This window comes from Tigriopus californicus, chromosome 7, assembly GCF_007210705.1.
Source record: "Tigriopus californicus strain San Diego chromosome 7, Tcal_SD_v2.1, whole genome shotgun sequence".
In the NCBI taxonomy this organism is placed as follows: domain Eukaryota; kingdom Metazoa; phylum Arthropoda; class Copepoda; order Harpacticoida; family Harpacticidae; genus Tigriopus; species Tigriopus californicus.
In genome coordinates, this window is record NC_081446.1 from 15383965 (window position 1) to 15391527 (window position 7563).

General features: G+C 46.4%; 1 pseudogene; it reads left to right on the forward strand.

Moving 5' to 3' along the window:
• The window catches only part of LOC131884063 (myosin heavy chain, muscle-like), a 7284-nt pseudogene extending 905 nt beyond the window's left edge, over positions 1-6379 (forward strand).
• Positions 6380-7563: the final 1184 nt, after the last annotated feature.

A 7563-nucleotide genomic window follows, 5' to 3' on the forward strand; every position in this document is an offset into this window, starting at 1 on the left:
ATTCAACGACTTGGACTATTAAACACTTCTTCACACTATTGCATTTGAAAACGCACTTTCGTGCATCTCAAATTCCGTCATTTGGTTTTCAAGAGCATTAATTTTTCTAATGTATGAGGCGTAGCCCAAATTAAAAAGATTTGTGGTGTAAAATAAGATCTAAGACAAGAAATACATATATACATATGTATATGTCAAAATATCTTTGACATTTCAGCCAAACTATGATATCAGTACTGCAACAAATAGCGAAATAAAATTTCCTCACCGGCAGTCAACCCTGATTTAATTAATGACTCAATCAAAAGTCAGGCGAAGTACTTTTATTGTTAATGATTTTCAATTTGGTATACGTATTCGGTACAGTGATGCTTGTTAGCGTGCGTTCTTCCCCCATAAATCCTTTGATTTTGTACAATATTAGTTTAGATTTGATGGACTAAAAGATTTACTGCATCTTTTTCAAGCTGTTTCATTCGTCTTTGTTTGAACTTAAAAAAAGCCAAAACCATTCTCATCTTTCAGAAAAAGGTCTTTAAAAAAAATCAAGTTCATCAAGTGAATCCGCCCAAATTCGATTGCTGCGACGACATGTCCAATTTGACGTATTTGAACGACGCTTGCGTTTTATGGAACTCGATCGTGCGCTACAAGAACCAGCTGATCTACACTTACTCGGGCTTATTCTGCATCGCCATCAATCCCTACAAGCGATATCCGATTTACACTCAACGGGCAATTGAAGTGTACATCGGGCGACGACGAGGCGAATGTCCACCTCACATCTTTGGAGTGGCCGAAGGCTCCTACCAAGGTATGATGAATGTCGGGAAGAATCAATCGATTCTGATCACGGGTGAATCCGGAGCTGGCAAGACGGAGAACACAAAGAAGGTGATTGCCTACTTTGCTTGCGTTGGAGCCTCAGGTAAGAGGAAAGAAGGAGAGGCGTCTCTGGAAGACAAGATTGTTCAAACCAATCCAGTTCTGGAAGCTTGGGGCAATGCCAAGACCGTGAGGAACGACAATTCCTCCCGCTTTGGCAAGTTCATCCGCATCTGGTTCAATCAAGGTGGCAAGCTCTCCGGAGCCGACATGGTGATTTATCTCCTGGAAAAATCTCGCCTTACCTACCAAGCCGAACTGGAGCGCTGTTATCACGCCTTTTACAATATCATGTCGGATTCGATCCCGGATTTGAAGGCGAAATGTCATCTGTCCAACAACATCTATGATTACTGGTGGGTGTCCCAAGGAAAGGTTTCGGTGGAGGCCATTGACGACAAGGAGGATATGCAATTTGCAGACGAGGCGTATGACATCCTGGGTTTCACCAAGGAGGAGAAGTACAACATCTACAAGCTAACAGCCACAGTCATGCATATGGGTAACATGACCAAGGATTTTGTGCCCGTGGGCAAGGAGGAACAAGCTGAGATCAAGAACGATAACAATTCCCATAAGGTGGCTGACTTGTGTGGTATTGACGCCGAATGGATGATCAACTACTTCTGCAAGCCCAAGTTGAAGGTCGGAACCGAATGGGTGACCAAAGGCCAGACGTGTCCACAGGCCGCCAGTTCTGTGGCCGGCATTGCACGCAAGATTTACGAGCTGGTGTTCCGATTCATTGTGGACAAATGCAACGAGACTCTGGTGGATCCTACGATGAAAAAGGTTCAATACATTGGATGTCTGGATATTGCTGGATTCGAAATATTCGACTACAATGGCTTTGAACAACTGTGCATCAATTTCTGCAATGAGAAACTGCAACAATTCTTCAACAACCATATGTTCGTCTTGGAACAAGAGGAGTATGTCCGAGAAGGGATTGAGTGGACCAACGTGGACTTTGGCATGGATTTGCAAAGATGCATCGACATGTTTGAAAAACCCATGGGTCTTTTGGCCATTCTGGAAGAGGAGTCTCTGTTTCCCAAAGCAACGGATACAACTTTTGCCTCGAAACTCCATGAGAACCTACTCGGGAAATGCGACACGTTTTCTAAGGCCAACCCAAGGCCAGATCCAAATGCACATTTCGCCATTATCCATTATGCTGCCATGGTGTCATACAATTTGTCGGGTTGGTTGGAGAAGAACAAGGATCCACTCAACGACACTGTTGTGGAACTTATGAAAAATGGCTCCAACAAGATGCTCATTGAATGTTTCCGGGATCACCCTGGACAGCCTTCAGAGGCCAAGAAGGACACCACCAGTGGCTCCAGGAAGAAAGGAGGCGGCAAAACTGTCTCGTCGTTCTACAAGGGCCAGCTGGACGATCTCATGAAGACTCTGTATGCCACTGATCCTTCTTTCATTCGATGCGTCGTTCCAAACACTCACAAGCAGCCAGGAATGATTCAATCTGATCTGATTATGCACCAGTATCAATGTAACGGTGTTTTAGCTGGTATCGCTATTTGTCGAAAGGGATTTCCAAACAAAATGGGATATACCGATTTCAAGGCCAGATACAATATTTTAGCCGCAACCGCCGTCGCTAAGGCCAAGAACGACAAAGCAGCTGCCAAGGCCGTATTGGACGCGGTTCAATTGGAACCAGAGAAATATCGCTTGGGACACACCAAGGTGTTCTTTAGGGCTGGAACACTTGGTTACATGGAAGAGCTACGAGAGGATCGTGTGGCTTTGGTCCTCTCTTGGTTGCAATCTACCGCAAGGGGCAAGCAGTCCAGAATGATATTCAAGAAAATGCAAGACCAAAAGCTGGCGCTTTATTGTTGCCAAAGGACCATTCGGAACTACTACATTGGCAAGACCTGGCTTTGGTGGCAACTTTGGTTGGCTCTGAAGCCCAACTTGAAATGTTCCAAGTTTGCTCAATTTAAGGCCGAGTACGAGAAGAAGATCGATATTGCCAACAAGAACATTGGCCAGGCATTGGCGGATAGAAAACGAGTGGAAGCCAAGCACCAGGTTCTTTTTAGCCAAAAAAATGAGCTGAATCTGGCCATTAAGAGCGGAGGAAGCGCGGTCAAGGACATCATTGATAAAACAACCAGGGTTGAGAACATGGCATCGGATGTCCAAAGACAGCTGGATGAAGTGGAGGCAAGAATTGCCGATGAGCAACAATACAAGGCCAACATCGAGCAATAACAGGGAAAAGTTCAAAGCCAAAAGGCCTTGCTCATGGCTGAAATTGAGGATATGAACGCCCGGTCAACTCTCAGTCAGGAGGACAAACTACAAATGGATCTCCAGATTGCCAATCTGAAAGAGGAGCTACAACACCAGAACGATTTGATTTCTAGATTAACCAAAGAGAAGCGCTCAGCTCAAGATGGACGTCTCCACACTGAAGAGAATGCTCAAGCCATCGAGGACAAGTGCAATCATCTGATTAGGATCAAGAGCAAACTCGAAATGAGCTTGGACGAGGCTGAAGACAATTTGGAGAGGGAAAAGAAAGCCAAATCGGAGGTCGAAAAAATCAAACGGAAGGTCGAATCCGATCTCAAGTTGACCCAAGAAACTATTGCTGATTTGGAAAGGGTCAAATCAGAACTGCATCAAGGTATGCTCCGAAAAGAAAAGGAATGGTCCTTGTTGCTGGCCAAATTCGACGATGAAGCCACTCTCGGAGGAAAGTATATGAAACAAACAAAAGAGATTCAATCCAGGATCGAAGAACTGGAAGAACAGCTTGTAGTGGAACGAGCCTCCAAATGCAAGGCTGAAAAAGCACGAAGCATGTTAAGCAAAGACCTCGAGGATTTGAGCTTGAGACTGGATGAAGCGGGAGCTAACACAGCCACCCAAGTCGAGTTGAACAGAAAACGTGAACTTGAATTGGAACGTCTCAAGCGCGACATTGAGGAGAGGAACATTTCCCACGAACAGACCTTGTCGGCCCTTCGCATGAAGCAAAACAACACCATGGCTGAGCTGGGTGAGCAAATCGACACTCTGAATGGCAGCAAGATGAAGGCTGAAAAGGACAAGGCCTGCTTGGAACGAGATCTCTATGAAGCCAGACAAACTCTGGAGGAAGGTGTACGAGCCAAAGCCGAGCTGGATCGTGATGGAAAACTGACTCAGGGATCGATCACCGAAGCTCACCAACAAATAGACGATTTGGCCAGGGCCTTGAATGAAGCTGAGTCTCAAAAGAAGCGATTGGAAATGGAGAAAATGGACCTGGAACGGCAAATTGACGACATGGAGAACTCCTTGGCTTCTCAGAGTAAGCAGAAGAACTCCTTAACGACTCAAGTCAACGACATGAAGTCATTAGGGGACGCAGAAGCCAGAGATCGATCTGCACTTTTGGCCAAGCTGAAAGGACTGACCACGGAGTTCGAGTGCTATCGCGAAAGATTGGAAAATGAACATGAGAGAAAATCCGACGCTTTGAAAGCACTCTCCAAAGGCCAATCTGAGATCCAGTTGTGGCGTACTAGATTCGAGACTGAGGGCATTGCTCGTGTTGAGGAACTCGAATCATCCAAAGGGAAATTGACCATGAGGCTCACTGAGGCCGAGGAGACCGTGGAATTGTTAACCTCAAAAATTGCAAATGGAGAGAAGTCTTCAATGCGTTTGCAGACTGACCTCGAAGAGATTTCTGCCGAATACGCACGAACTCATGCCTCTGGTGTTATCAACGAAAAACGTGGCCGTAACTTTGACAAGGTTAGTAGTTTCTTAGGTGTACTTTAGTGTTGTTGAAATGTTTGAGTTGAAAGGAATCTCATCTCTAGGTCATATTAGAGTGGAGCACGAAAGCTGATGACTTGACCCAAGAGATTGAGGCCAGTCATCGCGAGAGCCGAAACTATAACAGCGAACTTTTCCGCCTAAGGGCTGCTCATGATGAAGCCACTGAGCAAATTGATGTGGTGAAGAGAGAAAACAAGAATCTTGCCGACGAAATCAGGGATCTGTTGGAACAACTCGGCGATGGAGGCAGGTCCATTCATGAACTGGATAAGCAGCGCCGCAGATTGGAAGTGGACAAGGAAGAACTCCAAGGAGCCTTGGAAGAGGCTGAGGCCGCTTTGGAACAAGAGGAGAATAAGGTCTTACGTTCCCAATTGGAACTTGGCCAATTGAAACAGGAAATTGATCGAAGGATCCAGGAGAAAGACGAGGAATTCAACAATACGAGGTCAATAATATAGAAATAGAAAAGTCAATTGCACACTTAAGAAAACTCATATTGCTTTACAGGAAAAACCACGAGAGGGCCATGGAGTCTTTGTCAGCCTCTCTCGAGGCCGAGGAAGGGGCAAAGACGGAGGCCTTGCGAATCAAAAATAAATTGGAAGCCGACATCAACGAGCTTGAAATCAGCTTGGATCAAGCCAATAAAGCAAATGTGGAAGGCCAGAAGGCCGTTAAGCGTTATCAGAGCCAACTTCGAGGGTCCATCCAAGGCTATGAAGAAGAATCTCGACATCGGCAAGAAATCCAAGAAGCAGTCAACATGGCCCAGCGAAGAGGCACTGCGCTCTCTGGGGAAGTTGAATAGTCCACTTGCCTCATTCAAAGTGCTGATAGGGCCACTCAACAAGTCCAAATGGAGCTAGAGGAGAGTCGAGGAGCACTCCACGAGATGTCCGTCATCAACACCAAAGCGATGAATGAAAAACGAGCCTTTGAGTCCATGATCCATTCGCTCCAGGCCGAGATCGACGACATGACGACCATGGCCAAGAATGCGGAGGAAAAGGCCAAACGGGCCATGGTGGATGCTGGACGTTTAGCTGATGAACTTCGAGCTGAACAGGACCATACCTCTACCGAAGAAAAGCACCGACGGGCCCTCGAATCCCAGTTGAACGAGTTACAAACCAGACTGGCTGAGGCCGAGACGAATGCGGCCAAGATGGGCCGGGCCGCCATGAGTAAACTCGAGATGAGGATCCGCGAATTGGAAATGGAATTGGGCCCCATTCAGGCCGGCACCTCAGAGTCCTCCAAGGCCTACCAAAGAGCTGAGCGACGGGTTAAGGAGCTCGAGTTTCAACGGGAAGAGGACCACAAAAATCAGGAACTGATGTCCGAACTGGCTCAAAAACTTCAGCAGAAGATCAAGACCTACAAGCAGCAGATTGAAGTTGCCGAAGAGATTGCTGCCTTGAATCTGGCCAAATTTCGAAAGGCTCAACAAGAATACGAGGACAGCGAAGAGCGTGCCAAGACTGCCGAGAGGTCCTTGACTGCCGTTCATGGATTCAGATCTGGGTCTATTTTTTGAGCGCACGTTTTGACTGTGCAAACAATAAGGCGACCAAAGCCCAAGCAATTAGTAGGTAATTGCGCTTAACACTTGTTTTCATAGAGCGTTCACTATACCCTAGTCTGTAGTTTCGAAATAAACTGAGCATGCAGCATTCCTTCCCAACTCCAGAGTAACGTCATAGGAGACTCTCTCTTCGTTGAGGAACGAACGGTGGGTGATTTTTTTTCTGTGTAACCTCTCATCAAAGCGAATTCAAGCACCGGTTTCAAAGGGAGGAGCACCAATTTCGGCTCATTTTCGGGGAGCGAAAATGCCCTTTTGTACCAATCATTTGTGCCATTAGACGGTTTTCAAGTGAGCCAAGAATTGCTTGACACCATCAGATTCCGAGAATAACCCGAGCTCCAACAATTAGACGTAACAGATCTTGGAGAAATTGTTTCACAGGGTCTACCACGGAAAAGATGATGCCAGCTATTCTTCCTGGATTGAACTAAAGATACCAAGGGTGGTAAGTATTAGGTAGATGAGTGGTGAGTAAAGAGGGGCGAGATTCCATGGGAGAACTTCCCCCTCCCTAATGGGCGTCACATCCGCTCTAATCTTAGGTCTTCGGGGCAAATTCTCTCCCACTAATCCCAATGCTAAACTCAACAAGTGTTGTGTCAAGACTGATTGGAGGGCAGGGAAGAGGTTGTTTGCCCTGAAGTCAAGGGTTCGAAACCGGCCATAACCTGACGGAGATATATTCTCCTTGACAAACTAATTGCCAATAATCAAGGCAATTCCACACCCAGAAGCCCCTTGCTTCCGCTCTTGATATTAATCAAGTCCTCGTTGTTGTGGTTACCCAACAGTTCAACTGATATCGTGGAAGACATCTGAGGGGATTTACATGCTGTAGTACGGAGGCTGCAATGACCCTTCTTACAGGGATTGAACCCTAAAGCTAATAACAATTAGTTTTCCCTCTCCAAGTCAAGGACGAGGAAAGTAAACGGAAAGCGTCAACCGCAAACCAAGCGCCCCCCCCCATCCCCCTTGGTTCTCTGTTTTCATTGCCGTACTCAAAAGGCTAACAATTCCAAGCTCTTGAACCGAAATCAGATTAGTCTGAAATCGGTTGTCTAAATGCTATACCATATACTCAATCATTTCTCGTCGTGTAACACATGGATTCCTCCTCGAAGTCACCGTGACAGGCACCAACCAACTCGTAATATTGCCAGATATGGTCCCGCGGCATGGGAGCCTCTTCAGATACTCTCCAAGGCTTGCACTCTCCTGGAGGCACGTACGAACGACGAAACTCTTTTGAAGCACTTCATAAGATTGCACTGCACGGC